The sequence below is a fragment of the Mchenga conophoros genome, linkage group LG4 (genome assembly GCF_057382185.1).
Source record: "Mchenga conophoros isolate Kocher_MC1m ecotype Shallow Benthic linkage group LG4, M_conophoros_male_GT1.1, whole genome shotgun sequence".
Taxonomy (NCBI): domain Eukaryota; kingdom Metazoa; phylum Chordata; class Actinopteri; order Cichliformes; family Cichlidae; genus Mchenga; species Mchenga conophoros.
In genome coordinates, this window is record NC_140529.1 from 3412291 (window position 1) to 3432282 (window position 19992).

Sequence of the window (19992 nt, forward strand, 5' to 3'; positions counted from 1 at the left end):
ATGCCACTTGCCACCAGTTTGGCCATATTTCAGAGCTGCAACATCACTGGAGTGCCCAAAAGCACAAGGTGTGCAATACTCAGAGACATGGCCAAGGTAAGAAAGGCTGAAAGACCACCACCACTGAACAAGACACACAAGCTGAAACGTCAAGACTGGGCCAAGAAACATCTCAAGACTGGTTTTTCTAAGGTTTTATGGACTGATGAAATGAGAGTGAGTCTTGATGGGCCAGATGGATGGGCCCGTGGCTGGATTGGTAAAGGGCAGAGAGCTCCAGTCCCACTCAGACGCCAGCAAGGTGGAGGTGGAGTACTGGTTTGGGCTGGTATCATCAAAGATGAGCTTGTGGGGCCTTTTCGGGTTGAGGATGGAGTCAAGCTCAACTCCCAGTCCTACTGCCAGTTTCTGGAAGACACCTTCTTCAAGCAGTGGTACAGGAAGAAGTCTGCATCCTTCAAGAAAAACATGATTTTCATGCAGGACAATGCTCCATCACACGCGTCCAAGTACTCCACAGCGTGGCTGCAAGAAAGGGTATAAAAGAAGAAAAACTAATGACATGGCCTCCTTGTTCACCTGATCTGAACCCCATTGAGAACCTGTGGTCCATCATCAAATGTGAGATTTACAAGGAGGGAAAACAGTACACCTCTCTGAACAGTGTCTGGGAGGCTGTGGTTGCTGCTGCACGCAATGTTGATGGTGAACAGATCAAAACACTGACAGAATCCATGGATGGCAGGCTTTTGAGTGTCCTTGCAAAGAAAGGTGGCTATATTGGTCGCTGATTTGTTTTTGTTTTGTTTTTGAATGTCAGAAATGTATATTTTTTTTTTTTTTTTTTTTTTGTCCCGTTTGGATCTATAGCATCAGAATTGTTGTCTTAAGGCCAAGAAAGATGCCAAGCGGATTTATTTTACCAAGTGGATCATCATGGCCTTGCCATATTGGTCCATTTGATTGACCTTTATTATAATTATGAATTTATTTTATTTTCAGTTGCTACAAACGGGACAGACATGACTGGGGGATAGGACAGGGAGAAAGAATGAAAGAAAGAGAGGGAGAGAAAGAAAACCAGAGGGGAGAAGAGACGGTGAGAAGGGGGGAAGAAAGAAAAGAAAAAAAAAACAAACAAACAAAAAAAAACACCTGGGTCACCTGTATGGAGAAAAAAAAAACAGAGGAGACAGCAAACAACAAAGAGCAACATAATAAAAAAAAAAAAAGCACCATCACAATAAACTAGCTAGCAGTAGATAACAGTAGATACTAAATAATAACCGATATTGTGCAGCACGCAAGATAGACAGCGCACAATGTGCTTTGAGGCAGCAGCCAAGAAAGCTGTAGTCCGCGTCTGTGAATACCCGTGTGTGCACCTGTGTGCATACCTGTGTGGATCAGCATGCTTGCATTCCAAAGGTTTCTCCATGTAATGATCTGCTAGGGAGTGTGGGGGGGCTAAAACTAAAAACAAACTAAAAACTACTTCCAGAAACATTCAGCTTTGATATTAATGAGTTTTTTGGGTTCATTGAGAACATGGTTGTTGTTCAATAATAAAATTATTCCTCAAAAATACAACTTGCCTAATAATTCTGCACTCCCTGTATGATTTAATTATGTTCATTTCAGAAACATGTTTTCTTCAAACTCCTGTAAATGTAACAGGCATCCAGTTTCTCTTTTTTGAGTGAGTGATTAAGAACAAACAGATGTTTCTATATGGAAACACTCTGATTGTTCTTCAGTCCATCGTCTGATTAACCTGACGTTCATATTTCTGAGTGGAACTAAATGATTCCTCCATCATTTCTGTTCTCTCTGTATTCAAGTGCAACATTTGGACTTCTGTTGTTTCTGTTTGATAACTTTAAGTATTAAAAAACAAACCCAGTCTTCCACGTGTCACTTTACACCTGATCCCAGTGATATTTCATTCATTTCTGATAAAGTCCAATGGTGTTCATTTATCTGTGCTTAGAGAATTAAAGGCAAACAGTGTTCTGTAAACTTCATTTATAACTTTAATTCTGTGCCAGTAGCTCCTTAATATGACTTTAGTTTGATCAACCTGCAGCAGGTTTCTGCTCAGACTCTGCCACACACACATGTTCTGACCCTGCTGATTCCTGCAGGTCATTTAAAGGAGAGCAGCCTGTGAGTTTAAAGAAAAAAGAACATTTCGGGTCAGATTTACTAACGTCTGCAGCAGCACAAAGACTTCTTTAGATGGTAAAAAGCTGACGGATTTACTGACGAGGCTCAGAGTCAGTTTGGGACTGAAAGCTGTGACCACGAGGATTTTTGTGTCCTTATGTGTTTGTAAGAGTTTCACTTTCAGGAGGAGAAGATTTAAACGAGTCACACAAATGTGAACTACAAAGTCTGTGACACACAATTTATGCAAACTGCATGAAATCTGACCTGAAGAAATCCAGTCTTCTGCCTGTTGTGGTTCTTACTAGGGATGGGTATCGAAAACCGGTTCTTGTTGAGAACCGGTTCCCACTGTTTCAATTCCTTGGAATCGTTTGCCATTTTTGCAAACGATTCCCTTATCGATTCCAGTCGCCCCGAATGACGTCACCACGTTGCGGAGCGTCATTTACCTGGCAGGAAACACGGCGCGTAAGCGGCTCAAACGCTCAAAAGTTTGGTCATACTTTACGAGAACGGATGACAACAGGGCAACTTGCAATACTTGCAAAGTAGATGTTTCATTTAAGGGAGGAAACACTACGAATATGCAAAAGCATTTGCTCACAAAACACGCGATGACCTTAAATGAATGTCGTGTTTTTAATTCCGCTCCGGACTCGTGAATCTCAACCCAGCAGCAGCGGTAACGTTTGCACGTCCTCGCCCGTTAATGCGGCAGGTAAATAATCAACTAACAGTGCATATTATGTTAGTGCGATCTGCCTTATTACAAACCTGCCATTACTGTGCATTTAGGTGACCATGACGAGAGACAGAGTCTGGCTCAGATGCTGGCAGTTCTTGCTGCAGTCTAGCGGTAGCGTCTCCTTTCAGGCAGGATAGACGAATGTCACCGAGCAGTGACTCAGTTTGTGGTCAAAGGCTTGCACCCGTTTGCCACAGCAGATGATTTTCAGTAAGTGAATGTGTTTAATTGTAGGCAGGGACATTACTGGATATTCTTGTGTAATTGCTACAGAATAATTTATGTTATACTTTGTTGTTGCTACAGAAGAATATTTATTTTATTATTTTACATTTACATTTTTGTTTCCTGGGGACCCTGTGACACCCCATTGAAGAGCCGTAGGCTGGATCTCTTAAGATCTCACTGTTGGGTTTGTAAGGCCATGTTACTCCTAAATTTCTATCTTGTTCAAAGAGAAGATATAAAACAAAGCTCTAAGCTAATCGACCTTAGTGTTCTCCTTTTTTAAAAAGAATCGATAAGAGAATCGATAAAGAATCGAATCGTTAAACAGAATCGAAAATGGAATCGGAATCGTGAAAATCTTATCAATACCCATCCCTAGTTGTTACAGCTGCTCGTAGGAGAGTTTGTTTGTAGGAGGTGGAGATGTTCTCAGATCAAGTGCGTAATCGTCTCTTTGTGTAGACGCTAAAATCTGTGAGCCAAAACTCTCTGCTCTGAAACTCTTCACTCAGTCCTCACGCTGAGAGTTTAGAGGCTGAACTTCTTGTTCCTCCATAACACTGTTTTCATGAAACAGCAGAAATGAGCTTGTGTTTCTCAGCAGTGCGCACACAGAGAACCGATCCTCTCTGCTCAGTCTGAACAAATCAAAGTGAAACGTCAGTGAAAACACAGCTGCTGATCAAACTGTGTCAGATTAATGCCTCAATGTTTCACTGTGACGTTAAAAAATACATAAAAATGATTTAAAGAAGTAGGAGGCAGATTTTCACAATAAGAGCACTTTGTTTTTAATTCAGTTAATGTCAAACTGTCATCAACACCTCTGTGTTGTCTCCGTCTCTGAGCAGATTCAGGCATTACTCAAATAATAAAGGCTTTTTTTTTTCACTATTATACTTTTCATTAGTCTCCAGGTTGATGATTATAAACAGAATTATTAAAGTTTTTATCATTTCAGGCTGAAAATCAACATGAATTTGGTTTTAATCAAAGAAGCTCCTTTAATGTGTGTCATTAAAATCCTCACACAGGCTTAAAAAGGCGACATTAACATTAAACTAAATGAAAGAAGCTTCAGCTGAGAGCTTCATGCAGTCATCATCAGCAGCTCATAGCAGTCACAGCTCTTTATTACGCAGCTTTGCAGGAATTAAAGTGGCTGAAGTGTCAGAGTTTGTGTGAGAAGCTGCTTCATGGACAGCTGCACACACGTCTTTATTATTTCTTCATAAATCAAACACACAGGTTTGTCTGCAGATGATTTAAAGTGTGTCGTTGTGCAGTTAAAGCTGTTGGTGTGACGCCCTGACCTCCTGTGAATGAAACAGCCAATCAGATCCATCAGAGAGAGAGCAGGAAGTGTTGTGTGTTTGTGACAGAACAAGGAAACAGTGATGATGATGAACATAAAGATCCTCTGATGACGTGCTTGTGTTTCCTGTTACAGTAACGCTTGTTCATCTGTTGCTCTCCTACACTTTCCTATTGTTGAGATTATTCTGTTATCATATGTTACCTTATATATGTAATCAAAGTAGTTGAATTATGATACTGCTGTAGATCATATTATACCCTTTAATATAGAGTGTGTGATCAGTATGTAGTTTAGTCCTCATTATACTTTTGAGTTAAAAGAACATAATCATTTTGTAGTTCATTAGATAAGTGTGCATCACTCTGTATCCTTGATCGGCTGTGAATGTCTTATACTGTTTTCTTGACATGCTTTACTGCTGAATCATCAAGAGAAGGTTGTAAGCAGGAGACTTGGTGTCTAGGGAGATAGACAACATTCCACACCCCCACCTTTGCAGGGAGCAGAGAAGACAGGGAGCCGAGGTCATAATTTAGGCGCCGTAAGAGAGAAAGAATGTGAATGTTTAGGCTTTTACGACTAGATGGGGGCCACTAGAGAGTATAAAAAGCTGAGTAACCCGTCACCATTTTGAGACATGCTGCTGACCCTCTGCAGGCATCTCTCCCGTCCGGACGTTGTAATGCTCTGACTGTTGAATTGTATGGAAATAAATGATTGTTGATTGAGCATTTATACACCGAGTATTGTCCTTCCTTCAGCCCAAAGATTCAAAGAATTGGGATTTTTAACAACTTGGTGCCGTGTGACCCGGATCTTTGGTGTGCTGAGGAGGTGCAGATTTGGCCTTTGGTGAGATCGTGAGGCGAGGTGAACAGAGGACCGGTCCAAAAATAAAAAGGTAAGCACAGCCTGTTGTATTATAAATACCAAATGTGCATATTGGGCTTTCCAAATTAATCTGTTCACTGAGTTACACGTAGTTTCACATTAAATTTGTCGGTGTCTGGTTTTTGGCGCAAGATACTAACAACATAAGTAGAGGCTAAATTCCAGTGTGTGAGTAAACTGCTTCTACCGAGATACTAATAACATACTACGTTGGACTAGTTGCAGCCCACTTTACCTTCCACATTTAACTTAGTCTAAAACTGGCTTCTGTAGCAATAATACATTAGAATTTCTTCTGGAGACGCGGCCATAAGTTCAGTACATTGAAGTCGAGGTTTCGAAGTTTGTTTATGGTTACTGTTAAGTCCTTGCTCCTGCCGGCTATGAAATAGAAGTTGTTTAAGGAAAAGCAGATGCTGGCTCACGGTGTAGTTAAACGCTGGCAACGCCGAAAGCGCAACACGTCTGTAGGTTTTGGTTTATGATACGGCGTGTTCCGGTGGTACGGCCGTGAAGTGCAGTAGTGGTTGGTGCTGGTTTCAGTACATTGAATAGAGGTTTGACGGTGGTTTATGGTGTCTGTCGAGTCATAAGGGCTGCGGCCGTAAAATAAAGTAAAATTTTACTTGCCAAGAAGTACATAGAGCAAAACCTGGTTTATGGTGTCGGGTATAACTTCAGGGGACGCAGGCATCACTTTTATGATGCGATTTTGCCCCGTTGTGGCGGTCATAACGCAGAGACAGGGGTATTTGGTCTTTGGTTGTTGTGTTTCAAAAGAATTCTAACAGTTGAGCTCAGAGGTTTCTGTGCAAATTTCTGCTGATGAGGAGCGCTCTCTGTGTGTCTCACTGTGGGTGAGTGTGTGCAAAGCGCGCTCTGGGTGCTGTTTTGTGTGACGCGCGCTCTGAGTGTGTTTCTGGGTGTGAAGTGTGAACACAGTCACAGTGACGGTTGATGTGTTTGAATAGGAGGACATTAGTGCGAAGAGGATGCTTTAAGATCTAAGGTTGACGCCTGGTGTACCTGTGGAAACTAATTTGTTCAAGGTGTGGCGACCCTCCTGGTCGTGGACGCGCGGCCAGGCCCAGCGGCGTCTGGATGCCAAGATGGCAACTTGGGAACTGAGGACTCCCGCATAGCTGCAGAATAACTCTGGAACGGCCGTGTAATCACGGGTTCACATTTATTCTGGAATAGAACAAGAGAATGCTTTTACATCTAAGGTTGAGTTCTATCATAGGTGAAATATAAAAAGGTTGAATTCCTCGTTTCAGTGGTTGAAATTGTTGTGTGCCTGTCCCCTGACGAGTGTGAAATTAAATAAAGAGGGAATTTGGAGCCACATAGAGATAGACGAGCATAATTGGGTGTATTACTCTGTGGTGTAATAAGAAAAATAAGAATAAAAAGAGAGATGGTAAGAGGTGTGTAGTGGAGAATTATAGAGAGAGGAATGTGTTGGGAGACTGGCGTGCAGTTTACGCAGTCAAGGTGGGCGTGTTGCCTGCTTATCTGTTTAACAGTGATGAAAATGAAATTAAATAAATCTCTTAGTGTGTTAATACAGGAAGCTGCGGACCTGGACCAACTGCCCCCACAAGCACAGCGGCCGAACCAAAATTATAGGTAATGGGAACCACACCCAGCACGAATCAGCAGCTGTGAAACAGACAGCAGCGAGGAGAGAATTAGAGGAGGAATGAAGGTTTTAAGAGCACATGGAATTCGGTTGAATTTTGGGGCCAACGGACTTGTGGAGGTTGGGAAGGCGTCCGGAGCATCACAACAAAAGGTGAAACAAAAGCACACACAAGCAGAGAAATGTGAGAGAAAGGCTCCTTTTAAGGTAACGCCTAGTTTTAGAAAAGGTTAAAATTAACCTGCCTGCCTACAAAATGCACACACATGCAATGAAGAAACAGCTTACACTCATGAACATGTGAAGATTTTCCAACAAGGTTAAAGCAGCGAAACTTAACATACTTCTGTTGTTAAATAATAAAGTTTATACATTACTGACAAAGAAACTCTCTGGGTTGCAGGACAACAATTTAACAAAAAAGAAAAAAGAAACACTGGTCTAACCAACCAGGCAAGACACAACAAATTTAGTGGTAAAAAGAGTCAAATTGTGACATGTTTTCTGTTGATTGATTAATACAAGTGATTTCTGAATGAAAGAAAAGTCCATTTTTGGGCTTTTGAACATGATCTTAAGAATTTTAATATGTACCTGTGTTGTCCTGTCAGCTTGGCGGGTCATGATTGGATTATATGGTGAGAAAAAACAAAAAAAGGGGGAGAGAAGGCTGACACAGGGCCTGGTCCCGGTGTTTCTCCCCTCTCTGAATGACACAGCCAACACAACATCATTTTCCTGTTCGTTTGCTTTTGTTTTTTGTCTGTTTTTGTTTTTTGTTTTTCTCTATATATATTTAATTACAGGCTGCTTTGCGGCCCTGAAAGCCGAGGCTGAACTGGACTCCTGCTCTCCCCTCTACGTGACCCTGACCAAATGCTGCAACAGCTGGACCCACAACAACGACCTGAAAATGTCAACAGTGCTGCAGGAATGTGATCTCATGCAGCAGAGACGGAGAGCACTAAACCCAAGGCCCGTTTCACTACACGGGGGAAAATTCTCAGTCAGCTTCAGCTGACAGAGCGGTGACGAGACGCCCGCCAAGCCCGAATGAAAAGTAAGGCCGAGCAAAAGAATACTGACCTTGATAACTCTGCATTAAAACTGTGCAGGACAGTGACGGACCAACAATGATCATCGGGCAGCAAAAAGTGCGGGACCGAGACAGGAGGAGTAACTGAGGTCAGAAGGCACCTCAGAATGGACAAAAAACACAGAAGAAGATGCAGGTTTCACCTGCGGTGAACATCGACACTGGAGAAAGGACTGCCCCAATTGGGGTCAGAACCAGGACGGACTGAACTTTGAGCAGCAGCAGCAGCAGCAATGGTCGCAAACAGACTGAAAAGGAGGAGGGGGCAGGACCCCAGGGCACGCTTCAGGCCGTGGTTTACCCAGAACACCAGAACAGGGAAGTGATGAACACACACACACACACACATTGGAATGCTGATTCACTGAGAGTGATGCACACACACACACACACGCTGATGCAATGAAGAACGCTTTGCTTATGCTGATATGCAAAATGCTGCACACAAACATCCCAATACATAATTTTTATGAGGAGCCATTGATTACCATTGATTACTTAGAATGTGTTATATGTCACCTAGAGGTCATTCAGGTAGAGTTAATAAGGTCTAAAACGGTTTGGTTATGAAAACAATGTCTGTGCGTGATGTCTGTTTATGGCTCAAGGCCTTGACTGAATTCTTTGCTGTGCTTCACACAGCACTGAGGAGGAACAGTGGCACAGAGTGAAGATGATGAATTAGTGGTGTAAGTTTTAGGAGTACGGCATTTTCTGTGATTGAGTTTTAATACAAGGAGGAACGAAAGGTGTTACGGCACCTGAAGTTCTCATTCCCACACAATATTGTCCCGGCAGGAAGCAAAACGTTCCTGTGAATTTCTGGTTGATTGTTTGGTTTTGTTTAGCGCTAGCTTGATTTTATCAGTGAGCTTTGGCTTGTGTTCTTTCTCGTAAGCGAGAGAGGGATAGTTTTATGCTTGGACATGTCTGCAACGGGCCCTAGTTTGTGTTACTTTTATTAGTATTTTGTTTGTTACGTCTGTTTTCCTTTTTGTTACAGTGCACTGAGGAAAAAACACATCTGAGATCCACCAGTGGTGATGTGGTGATATTTTGTGAGTTCATGATTTAACAATCAGCTCTTTAAACAAGGCCTGAAAGCGCTATAAAATATTATTACTGTAAACAGTTGCAAAGTATTTTTCTCCATGATTGTAATTGGCTTGGGAGAAATTCACTTATAGGGGACACTGATCACATGAGAAGTCCTCAGTCTAAAAGGATTGCAGCGAGTCAATCCGGTCCAAAAAGAAAAAACAAGGAATTGTTTTCCTTTAAAATGATGACGTCATCTTGCTGGTGATGGATGCTCGAATAGGTCGCGCGTGAGACTCCATTATCAGCAACATCTGGTATGAATGTGTGTGAATGAATGCATGTGACTGGACTGTGATGGACGGACTGAAAGTTTTGACTGACTTGACACTGAGACAATGACTGCACCAACTTTAGGATTAGTAAATGCCAACAAACAATTCACCCAGCCGGCAAGAGAAGGGTGGATGCTTCGCTTTGTTTTGTTTTGTTCTTGCAGGAGCAGGAGGATAAGAGAGACTGGAGGAGGAGACTGTAGCTTCACAGGCGAGTGTGGAACTGAGATTTAAACCGTTGGTTGTTAATTTTGAGTTACTGATGTTTGCATTAAGAAAAACTGTGCTATAGTAGCTTCGTTTTGATTAAGGTATCATGTTATATTATTGGGAATGCCAAATGATACAGTGGAAAAAACTTTTGATATCACTCATGACTGGAATATGTTACTATTGACCATAGAAGGTCACTGTAAAAAAAGTCAGTTAAAGTTTATAGAGGAAGATCGCCAAAACCTTAACAATGTTTATGAATAACAGGGGAATGGTAGACTTGCCATATTCAAAATAGAGATATGCCAATTTTGTATGAAGCACATGACTGATAACTGTTCTGTCCTGAGCTTTTGTTTTTTATAGCACCCACTTGACCACACCAACAGTTTTCACACCAAAGGAGGGGAATTGCAAATATTGGAGGGAGGAATACTAATAAAAGTGGAAGTTGAGTTTGAACATGAAACACTGGTGATATGAAAATTTCCATGAGTTTATTTGTGTGTTTAATAATTTAGCTATGGTAAGACTTAAGCTTATAATGTGTTAGACTTAGAAATGGTTCATTAATCTTTGATTTCTTCTACACACACATAGATTATGATTAGAATAAGTCCGGAATATAACATTTTGAACCAAAATTTGAATCATTAGAAGAACAATGGATAACAATATTAGATTATCAAGGCTAGGGAGAGAGGTGTTTTGTTTTTCTGTCTCTTGCAGAGAAAGGAACAGACACCAGATGGGGACACGGAGTTATGAGGACCCCTAACAGCAGAGACAGATGTAGGGACTGCCGAGACAGCAACTGGGGTCAAGTGTCATGACGTTTGGGCTCCTTGAGAAGATGGATCCCATGAACACAGCAATAACCATGAAGGGGTTGGCGGAAACCAGGAACACCAGACCAACGAGGTTCGAGAGGCTCTTGGCAAAAAGGGGGACACGGTGGTGACCACAAACCCATAGATCTTTGTTTGAAATCGGGGCAGAATAATCCCCAGAACTGTGCAACGACTAAAGGGTGGTCTAACCCCGGAGGTCGAAGGAAGAAGCTGAGAATCACCCAACTGGAAGATATTGGTAGCTGCAGCAATAAAAAATAAAGCTGTGGGAAAATTGGGGAGTGATGGGAGTGTCATCTGTAACTGATGGTATGGTTGTAAATCTAACTTTGCTTGCATCTGAACTGCGTAAACACAGAGGTCATCACACATATGGTCCACCCGTTAAAGGGGGACAGAGGGCCTCAGGACCAAGGAGACGTGGACATTGCAACATTAGAGTGCATGTTGTAAGTGATCTCTTTGAGAAAAGAGATCAAAGGGGGAATGTTGAGATTATTCTGTTATCATATGTTACCTTATATATGTAATCAAAGTAGTTGAATTATGATACTGCTGTAGATCATATTATACCCTTTAATATAGAGTGTGTGATCAGTATGTAGTTTAGTCCTCATTATACTTTTGAGTTAAAAGAACATAATCATTTTGTAGTTCATTAGATAAGTGTGCATCACTCTGTATCCTTGATCGGCTGTGAATGTCTTATACTGTTTTCTTGACATGCTTTACTGCTGAATCATCAAGAGAAGGTTGTAAGCAGGAGACTTGGTGTCTAGGGAGATAGACAACATTCCACACCCCCACCTTTGCAGGGAGCAGAAGGAGCAAGGAGCCGAGGTCATAATTTAGGCGCCGTAAGAGAGAAAGAATGTGAATGTTTAGGCTTTTACGACTAGGTGGGGGCCACTAGAGACTATAAAAAGCTGAGTAACCCGTCACCATTTTGAGACATGCTGCTGACCCTCTGCAGGCATCTCTCCCGTCCGGACGTTGTAATGCTCTTATGTGTTGAATTGTATGGAAATAAATGATTGTTGATTGAGCATTTATACACCGAGTATTGTCCTTCCTTCAGCCCAAAGATTCAAAGAATTGGGATTTTTAACACTATAAATAAAGGAGAAAAAGTCCGTTTAGTTTCATTTCCTAGAGCTCAGAGTTACACTTCACATTCCTGCAGTCACATCAAAAAGCTTCACTTTGGTCCAACATCTACATGTTAACATGAAACACAGACAGACTCAGAACATCTGGAACATCTGCACTTTGACCCAAACTGTTATAGCAGGATATTTTCTACATATTTCTTATGTTGGACCTGTTTGAACTGTAAATGACCTGTAATCATCTGTAAATGGTGTGAGACACACTGAGGCCACCTACAGGGCAGCTGGGGAACAGCAGGGATCTGAAATCATATGAGACGTTAGTGAGTGAGAAGAACAAACGGACTTAAGATGGGTCGAAGTGATCAAAGTTGATCTAAAACAGAAGATAAATCCACTGATTCTTTGTAAAGTTCATCTGCTGCTCACATGAATCCATGAAAGATTTATTTCACTGAATGTTTCTTCAAAGCTCGTTTCAACCTGTTGAAGTCATGAATGAAAGTGCAGACTGAGAGTGGATCACATGATGTTTGAGGTGTGTCATGTGACATGTTCAGTATTGTCACACATGTCTAGATTGTCCCTGATATCATAGCTGCTCAAACACTGATGATTATATTTGAAGAATTATTCCTGATGGCAGCAAAGTTTGAATGGAGCTCTCTGTCTGTGCTGATTTGTCGCCCTCTGGAGGTCAAAGCACAAACCTACAGGGCAGGTGAGGAACAGCAGGGATCTTAAATCATACGAGATGTTAGTGAGAAGTTAGAACAAACGGACTTAAGATGGCTCGAAGTGATCAAAGTTGATCTAAAACAGAAGATAAATCCAAAGCAGCATCAGATGAATGTTACCATTTCCAGTTACGGCGCCCTTCATCTAATATGGAAATGTGTTGTTTTTCTTTTGCCGTGTTGTTGTTCTTCCTATTGTGTTTAGGCCAGAGATGCTCTTCAAACAGCTGACAGACATGACCACATTACAAGAACATGGTGTGAGTCCGATTTGATATTCCAGTCAACGCTGAGAGACCTTAACCAGGAAGTCAGAGGTCAGCTGATGCTGCGAGCAGGAAGTGAACCAAGGGAAAGGTCCACTCTACTCAATCTCAAAGAAAATATGCTGGTGTTTGTTGATGTTGATGGTACAATAAAAATATATAATATAATAAATAATAAAATATCATGTGATGATGAGATGTGTTGTTGGTGTTTGTATTTTCTGTAAATGTCTTTTTTAATGTAAATGCTTTGTTCCAGACGGACAGGGAATCAGTTGCTGTACGATGACATCATCTTGATGTTGACGAGGAGGGCGAGAAAAACTAGTTTTGTCCTGCAGATGGCGATCTTGCACCGTGTTCAGAGAGCCGACACTTTGATGGTGCTGCTCTACTCAGCTTACTTTAGCCTGGGTTGGACTCTATATGAGCAGCTTCCACTCTGGTTTCACTCTTAAACACACTTGTTTGATTTCACTTGTAAAAGTTGAAGAATAAATATTTTATTACAAAATTATTTGTTGATGCATTTTTTTAGGGTCAAATATCTTGTTTGATTTGAGGAATGAACTGTTAGGGTGGAAAAAGTGAATCAGGTTAAAATAGTGGTGCTTTATATCAGTGAAGATGTATAATGTAATTTAAAATGTTGATGATGGGTTGTAGTGGGCTTGTACTTACAAAACTGCCTCATTTTATTGGAACGATCCACAGTTGCATCCATTCACGGATGACATCTGACATCATTTGACATCTGGTCTGAACACGTTTGTACACAAGATGCCTCAGTTCTGGATGTTCCCACAGACTCCTCTGTGCACCTAAAGAAAAGGTCAAGGGTCAGCAGCACATGTAGTTGGGACAATTCTTCAGTCGCACAAACTACATAATCATTTTCCTCCAATGACGACTTTTCACTTGCAGAAATGGTCCTGTGTGATTTCCAGGCTGTGATATAAAAACTAGTTCCTAATGGCAGCGACTCACTCAGTAAACATGTGTTTCCTTCACCAACCTCACACACAGATCCAATAAGATCAGGAAGTGGGCAGTATAGTACAATATGTGTTATTCTGTGCTGCACTGCCCAAACTAAAGATCTGCTGAAGTGTTGGAAATGATCCAGATGTTTATTTTGGACGATACAGCAGAAGATCAGACATGAAAGTGGAGATAACACAGAAGACCTGCAGCAAAGGTCAGAGGTCAGACTGGGCCCTGGATTCAACAATGAGCCAATGATCATCAAGCAGTGACTAAAGCAGAGCCCTGACGTTCTGACATTCATCACACAGTCAGAACAAATGTCTGCTGATGACTTCATCTCATGAAACGACTGATAGATGTCAGTTCATTGATCAGCTGAGCTGCTGATCTTCATCGTCACAGAAACATTCAGCTTGTTTCAATCAGTAAATAACTCCCACTACTCCCAGTTTGAACTGTTCCCACTCAAAATGCTGTGAGAACAATGATCATTGTAGAACTTCACAAACATCACGTGTTGTTTTCCACATGTAAGATCAGCAAACACACAGAAACTTCCTGTTGCCACACACGGCCTCTAAAATCTCTTCCACGCTTTCTGTCTGAAGTCCACTCTCTGTGTCGGATCCACAGGAAACAACAAGATCTTATTAACATGGTTTTCAATGTGTCTCCTTCCAAAAAGTCCAACCAATGAACAAATGTGTGTATTTGTGGAGGCCGAACAAAAGCATGACACATTCCTCTGTTTCTATAAACTGGAGTCAAACACAAACATGAAGAGTTTCACTGACAGACTCCAAAATGCCCCCACAGTGGATCAAAGGGAAATCCTACAGTGTGGCCAGAGACTCTTAATGGCTCCAACATCAACACATCCACAATGTTGGATCCAGTTCTGCCTCACAGAGTTACTAAGACACACCCTCTGCCAGCATCACAACAGCTCCACCTGCTTCACCTGCCTCCTCAGCATCTGTACACCTGAAGAGAAAAGAAAGGCTCCAACAGCTCAAATCTACAAAGGATTCATGAAGTTTCATCCAACAATAACATGTTTGCCTTCCACAGTGTGCTGTTAGACACCACTGTACCTCTGCCATTTCAAAAAGAGCAGCTTGGGAACATTTTGGCTCCAAACACTTTGTGTTTAAGTTCTTTGTTTTCTTTGTGAAGCCGACAACATCTGGAGCTTTGTGACTCATAGAAACATCATTTTGTTCTTTAGATGACAGCAGATTGGGACTGAATAATCAATCACTATCAAACCAATAAAGACAAACATGCTGATTTTACAGGAACTTTGTTGGAGAAGCTGCAAAGACATGAAACTGGTGGAGATCCCAAACCAGTTGATAGTGCTGGTTATTCCAAATAAAGCTGTTTCCCTTTGAGATGAAATGACTTTGTGTCCTGATATATAATAAAGATGTTGTTGTTTTTGAGCCCCTGTATTAAAAGTAGCTTAAAGTCAGCTTGAGTTTGATGTCTTTATGTCAAAGCTGCTCATGATGTTGAGCTGCTGATGGAATAAAAACAATATAAAAGCATGTAGTCCAGACTTAAATGCAGCCTGTTGTTAGCTGAGGTCCACACACAGTGTTTGACAGTGTAAAGTGTGTGAAAGGGCTGCTGGTGGAGCTCACTAGGATGAGCAGGTGACCACGAGGTGGAGAGCAGCTGGCCTGGCTTTGACCCGGGCCACGCCCCCTTTCTCTCTGCTTTGCTGTCACTTATCTTCACTGCTCTGTCCAATAAAGCTGAAAAAGGCCCCGAATCACAGAAATCTGCTGCAGCCTCTGAAACGTCTTCTGTTTCCTTCCCGACGGCTTTTTCACCGTCAGCCCATCAGACAGTCCAGCAGCATTTATGATGATGTCATGATGTTGAAGAGGCTGCTACGGTGGCCTCCCATGACCCCCAGCCTCATCACAGCTGAGATGCAGACATTTGAAAACATTCAGCAGACAACTGAATAACAGTCCAACACAACAGTCTGTGTGCAGACACACACTGACCTTTCATATAGTCAAACACAGCTGGTTGAGTCATTTCTCTGTGAGTCTAAAGTGAATCTAGTATTTGAAAGTCCACTTCCTGTATTTGTTGTTGAAGACTTCTTCAGCTTCTTCTCGAGGACATCAGCTGCTTGTTTGGCAGCAGAGGCAGTTAAGAAGCTTCCTGAAAAACACTGAACAGTGAGTTCACTGTGGCATATGACAGATTCAGCTTTCTGTGTGCAAATGTGTCTGTGTCGACCTTTCAAATGCTGTTGAATCCAAAACATCAGCGGCTCCTCGGCTGCTCACTTCATGCACTTCTGTCTGTGTGACAGTCCAATGACATCACAGCTGTTTCCAGCCCCAGTGTCTCAGGACTGGACACCTTTAAACATGTCGAGGATCAAACAGCGTCCAGCTAAACACACATGAAACTATCAGAGCTGACAATCATTCCAATAACATCTAATGGTTCATGTATGTAGACACAGGACTACAAGGAAATGGCTCTCAGCATCTGGCTGTGGGAACACATGAGTCCCTGTTTGTGTTCAGATTGTGTGCATGTTTTAGACGTGTGTCACATGTAGAAACACAACAATCCCACAATGACACACAGATGTGTTTGACACAGCTGTGCAGCTGTAAGTTGTTTCTAATGATTCATTGAAGCTCTTCTAACATTCTGGAGACGATCAGTACATGAATCTGTTCAACACGACAACAATTTGACTTCAGTGTGAACGTTTGCATTAAATAACCTTCTTCATCCAGCTGACAGCATCTTCATCCTATGATGTGAACAGTTCCTCCTGTTGATGACAAACCTCTGACAGGATCTGCTTGAGGAGCTTTTTCATGTGCAGCTCTCTGAGCTCAGGGCTGAGCTGCTGTTTCATCTTTAAGAGCTGCTGCCTCCTCGCCGGACTTGTTCTCCTCTTCTTCTCCTGATGACACCATTTCTGCTTCATATTAAATTCAATAAAGATGCTGACATGTATCTGTAGCAACAACATCATTGAATCTAGAACAACTGGAGCCAAACCAGTGGCTCTGCTGGGATCACTGGTGAGCCAACACTTCCTTGTTGATGCAGATTTCAGGGCTTCCTTTTGCTCCTCCGTTATAACTGTTCTCTCTTCTCAACACATGATGACACAAAGGAATCAGCAGTGACAAAGATGATGCTGAAGAGAAGCACACACTCCACACATATAACAGACCAGTGCAGTTACACACACCTCTGCTCGACATCAGGCCTCAAACAAAGACACAAAACACTAACTTGACTCTAAACAGAAGAAACGAGCAGCTGTTTCTGTTCTGTGCTTATTTATATTTGACACACATGCTTCTCTTTGTGCAAACACACATCGCACTATAAGGGTAACCTCGCACACAATGATTGGACAGCACAGTGATGATGCTGGGAGATCCTATACGCAGCAACACAGAAACACTGAGAACTTTAAACAATGATGGAAAGTGTTATAAATGACTTGTTGGCCTCTGATCTGTCACAAACAGCTGAAACGTGTCTCTCATGAGTCACATGAAGGTTTTTGACAGAAAGGACAAAAAGTAGCTGCAGTCAGTTTGTGTCATTTTTATATTTATTCATCTGGGAGAAAAATCTGAGGGACATTAAAATGTGTTTTCAACAGAGACAAGAACATGAATATAACAGAACAGGTAAATGAACATGTTTCAAGTAAACAGCTGGACTGATCAGGTCCAAACACAGAGTGATAAACTTGTCAAACAGCTGTCATATCTTTATATAGAAGCTCTTTATAAATGCTGCTCACTGCAGTCTGTTTACTAATAATGTCAAAGTGTTAGAAACACAGAAACATCAGAATGGTCTTTGTTCACAGAAACCTGTCTGGGATCCTTTGTTGTTCTTTTGATGCAGAGTTACATTATAAATATAAAGAGTTATTTCAGAGTCTCATCAGTTTTCCTGCATGTCTTTATTTAACACATCAGCAGGGCTGAAGCTCTCATGTTAAACACACACTGATCTATGGACACGTTCATGTGTTTCTAACAGAACCAGGCTGTTATCAGCCTGCACTAACATTATGTCACACACACTGAATGTAACAGTGACAGTTTACATCATCACACAATCAGCTGTGATTGTTTCACTGTCATCAAACGAGTCAACAGGAAGTAGAATCAATAGAAACCAATCATTTCCTGACAGCATGTCTGATGGAAATAAGTGCAGATTATGTATGAAGTCTAACTGCACACAGTAACTGTGTTACAATAAGGACTTAACAGCGCCCTCTGCTGGAGTGTTTCAGTACTGCGTTAACTACAATACACCACCTCCTCCTCACACCACCTGCTACAGCTCTACTCTTCTATGACTACAGTCATCCACAGCACTGATGTGAGGTCACATGGTTCATATGTAAGGAGCACAGCTGACCTCAGGTCAGTTTAATGACTGTGAGCAGCAGCTGTGTTATTGTCACTGTGACAGGGAGACACTCTCAGACACAGCGCTCATGTCAGCTTGTTCTCATGCAGGAGGATCAGGAGCTCCATGTTTGTCTTTCTGTTTGAATCATGATGTGTTTGTGCCATCAGAGTCTGTCATGAGTACTCAGGGTTTCACAGCAGCTCTTCTGGATGCTGACGAGGACTCCAACCTCATGTTTCACCTCTCTGAGCTTCTGATGTCTGTGAACACTCGTGTTTCTTCTCTGGGCTCATCTGGACAAAAACACCTTTCTGTGTTTGGCTGCAGCCTCATTCTGACTGACAGGAAGTGTGTTATCCATGAGCTGCACTTCTGTGAGGAAGTTTCCTGCTGTGTTTCCTGTCTGTGGACAAACACGAGTGTTCCAGCTGAGGACTTGCTTCCTTCCACCTGTCCATACAGGACATCACGCTGTCTGCAGCTCTGTAAATGCAGCTCCAGGTCCTTCCACGTGCTGCTCTGTATTTGTGCAGTTTGTAGTGTGTCCTGGGAAACGTAGCACACATGGTGTTCTTCTGCTGTTTCCTCCTTTCACTGAGTGTGAAACACTGACGCTGTGCTGTTGTTCACAGAGGGGAGCTGATTCTAGCTGCAGCTGGACTCTGTCATCTAACTGAATGTGTTGGTGCTGATCACGGGGCTCTGAGGGGGGAGCAGCAGGAGGACTCTGGATGCTGACGTCAGTGTATCTGTGGAAGCTCCCACAGCGTGTCTGTCATTCAATATTGTGCTGTATATTGTATCTATGCAAAGATGAACAGACTGTGTGTTCACTGGTCTCTGTGCTGCAGCTCTGATGTCATCATCACTCCCTCCTCCACCCTCAGCAGTCCCAGCATGCTGCTGTGGTGCACCCCACCCTCACTCTACACCTGAGCCACAGACCACACCCTCCACCTCAATATACACCACAGTTTTCTCTGCTGTGGAAATGAGATCAGGAGGAAATCATCATTATTATTATTTAATAAACGCTCACATTAATGTGGGCTTATTTGTTTCATATTAGAAACATTAGTTGAGTGTTTTTAGTATAAAATGGTCAAAGTCCCTCTTTTTGCTCCTCCCCTCACCTGTGGATGGGCGGTGCTGTTACCGTGGTGACAGCTTGGATGTGTTTCAGTGCTGCCTGGTTATCACTGCAGGAATCTTTCACATTTATTACAGGTAATAACTCTGATTTTTCTGTGTATTATGAACCAAATGTATCCTGATACACACAGAGATGGATGAGCAGAGGTTTTTTTTGCAATTTATGTAGTTACTATGGACTTAATGCATACATATTATTAAAATTAGGGCTATAACAGTTGTATTGATGTATAGCAACTTGAAATGCTCCCACAAATGGCTCCACAGCATGTAAAAATATAACAAAAGCTCTGGCGGACTTGGTTCTGTGGTCAGTCTTAAAGGGTGAAGTTAAACTCTGTAATCTTCACTGTGTCACAGAGTTCAGTGAGTCCCGTTATTCACAGTATCAATCAGATCATCAGAGAACAGCTGATCAGCAATCAGTGGTGCCAACAGCGCCTCCTGTGGTGAGAGGATGCAATAATGCAATGTAGCATTTTTCCACTCAACACTTGCAGTCATGGAAACTGTCTGTTGGATCAGCACAGGGACACTGAGGAACCACGAGACCAGACACTAAACCCAGGATAAAGAGTTTGAGTGAATGTGGTGTTGAAGGTGTGGAGGTGGATCAGAGTGTCAGAGGAGACTCTGTAGAAGGACAGAGTGCCAGCAGGACAGTCCACATACACTGCTGCTCTGTTAGAAACAGAGGAGGAGGAGGAGGAGGAGGAGATGGATGTTTGTATCTTATTGTGCCAGACATAACCAGGACCATCATCAGAGCAGAAGAGACTCC

The 19992-nt window shown here is 42.2% G+C and overlaps 1 protein-coding gene and 1 long non-coding RNA gene across 3 annotated transcripts in view; one reads left to right on the forward strand and one right to left on the reverse strand.

Annotated features, from left to right (window-relative positions):
- Positions 1-19992, reverse strand: part of LOC146575290 (protein NLRC3-like) — a 188845-nt gene that overhangs the window by 48449 nt on the left and 120404 nt on the right. The gene's annotated exons all lie outside the window — the stretch shown is intronic.
- Positions 12582-13152, forward strand: LOC146575291 (uncharacterized). The gene is made up of 2 exons (XR_014892107.1): positions 12582-12763; positions 12898-13152. It is a non-coding gene; the product is annotated as an uncharacterized LOC146575291 (long non-coding RNA).